The sequence below is a fragment of the Penaeus vannamei genome, chromosome 30, assembly GCF_042767895.1.
Source record: "Penaeus vannamei isolate JL-2024 chromosome 30, ASM4276789v1, whole genome shotgun sequence".
Lineage (NCBI taxonomy): Eukaryota > Metazoa > Arthropoda > Malacostraca > Decapoda > Penaeidae > Penaeus > Penaeus vannamei.
The window spans coordinates 6,420,454-6,422,953 of NC_091578.1; positions in this window are offsets into that span (position 1 = coordinate 6,420,454).

Below are 2,500 nucleotides of genomic sequence, written 5' to 3' on the forward strand. Positions count from 1 at the left end.
ATATATGTGTGTATGTATATATGTACATATGTATATATGTATATATATACATACATATATATATATATATATATGAATATATATATATATATATATATATATATATATATATATATATATATATATATATATATATGTATGTATGTAGATATATACATATATATAGATATATATAAACATATATATATGCACACACATAAATATATAACCATTGATATATATATATATATATATATATATATATATATATATATATATATATATATATATATATATATATATATATATATATATAGAGAGAGAGAGAGAGAGAGAGAGTGAGAGTGAGAGTGAGACAGAGAGAGAGAGAGAGAGAGAGATCAAGTTAGCACTACACTAAAATAAAGTTAGCAATATCATCAACGTAATCTAGAGATAACATGCACAAACGTATATGAAGAAAAGAAGAGACAAAGCTGAGGAAAAACAAAAAACTGACAAGGGAACTTTTCTTTTTACATCTTTTTGTTTATTCATTTTACAGAAATGAAATAAATAGCGAATAATCTTTCATAATTTAGACCATTATAACATGTTGATATGGCTGTATGTATAGGAACACACACACACGAACACGCACACGCACACGCACACGTACATGCACACACACACACACACACACACACACACACACACACACACACACACACACACACACACACACACACACACACACACACACACACACACACACACACACTTGGGCATTTTCACCCTTAATTGAAAGTCAGTGAAAATCTTCTGGATATAATTGGTGTGAGGTGTTAGGGAGTAAAAAAAAAAGAGGATGGTTAACTATTTCATTGCTTATCGCTGGACAAGATAAGAGGATTTTCATGTTAACTTTAAGTGGAGAAAACCAAAGGAAGTGGAAACCAGAATTGAAGAAAAACATTTTAGTTTTTTTTTTCATCTTCATGGGAACGTCTGGGGAGGTATATTGGTCAGGGAAGGAAATGGGGAAGGAAGCGCAAGGTGCAGAGTCTACCTGTTAATTAACCAGTTATGTGTGAACGAGGGTAAATCAACATTTCTTGGTTATCTCGTGAAGTTGCAACACACTTGGGCGAAAATGTATTCACTCAATCGGAGGTTTTGTTGCAACCTTGTTAGATATTTTTGGTTGTTTATTATTATTATAGATTATATAGTTTTTGGTTGCAAGTAATTCCGATTATCAGAATAAACGTTATTTTTTTTGGGGGGTATAATTCTAACTTTATTCATGAACAAAAGACATAATCCAAGGCAGAGTTGTTGACATAATTAAGATTTATACGTACAATCCTTCTTTATTTGGGGGGGGGGGTTGCCTCAAGAGAGTGCAGAGAATCTATCAGCATCATCAGGGACCTCGAGCAGTTTTCTACATAATCAGAGGCTCAAGTAAAATACAGTAGACGGGAGATACGGGGTTCGACATCTACCATAAGGAATCTTTCTACTTTATCTTATCTTTCAGCCTTTTAAAATCCGAACATGGGCGGTGTCTTTCTTCTTTAAGGCATCGTAAATCGGATAATGAAATCCATTGGAAAATCCTTGCATAGTTGAGTCTTTAAATAATTCACGCACCAGAGAGAGTCCAGTAGACACGGGCACAGGTCGGAATCTCTAATTAGCTTTATTACATTTTACCTTATTTTTTACATGAATTGAAGTAGAGCGGATTACGGGTCGCTGTTAGTATACGGAAATGTGAAGTAAATCACAATTTTATGAAGAGAAAGAAAGAGAGAGAGAGCGAGAGAGAGAGAGAAAGAGAGAGAAAGAGACAGAGAGAGACAAACACACACACAGACAAAGAGAGAGAAAGAGAGAGAGAGAGAGAGAGAGAGAGAGAGAGAGAGAGAGAGAGAGAGAGAGAGATAGGACAGAGAGAGAGAGAGAGAGAGAGAGAGAGAGAAAGAGACAGACAGAGAGAGAGACACACACAGGCAAAGAGAGAGAGAGACAGCGAGAGAGAGAGAGAGAGAGGGAGAGAGAGAGAGAGAAAGAGAGAGAAAGAGAGAGAGAGAGAGAGAGAGAGAGAGAGAGAGAGAGAGAGAGAGAGAGAGAGAGAGAGAGAGAGAGAGAGAGAGAGAGAGAGAGAGAGAGACAGACAGACAGACAGAGAGACAGAGACAGAGACAGAGAAAGAGACAGAGACAAAGAAGGGGACAGAGAGAGAGAGAGAGAGAGAGAGAGAGAGAGAGAGAGAGAGAGAGAGAGAGAGAGAGAGAGAGAGAGAGAGAGAGAGAGAGAGAGAGAGGCAGAGAGAGAGAGAGGAGAGAGAGAGAGAGAGCGAGAGCGAGAGTGAGACAGAGTGAGAGAGAGAGAGAGAGAGAGAGAGAGTGAGAGTGAGACAGAGTGAGAGAGAGAGAGACCCAGTCCATATTCAATACAGTAATATCCCTGTAATCCAATAATCCAATGAGTTCCTGTAATCCGCCTGCCCCGTGTTGCAGTTGGGTCAGCCGAT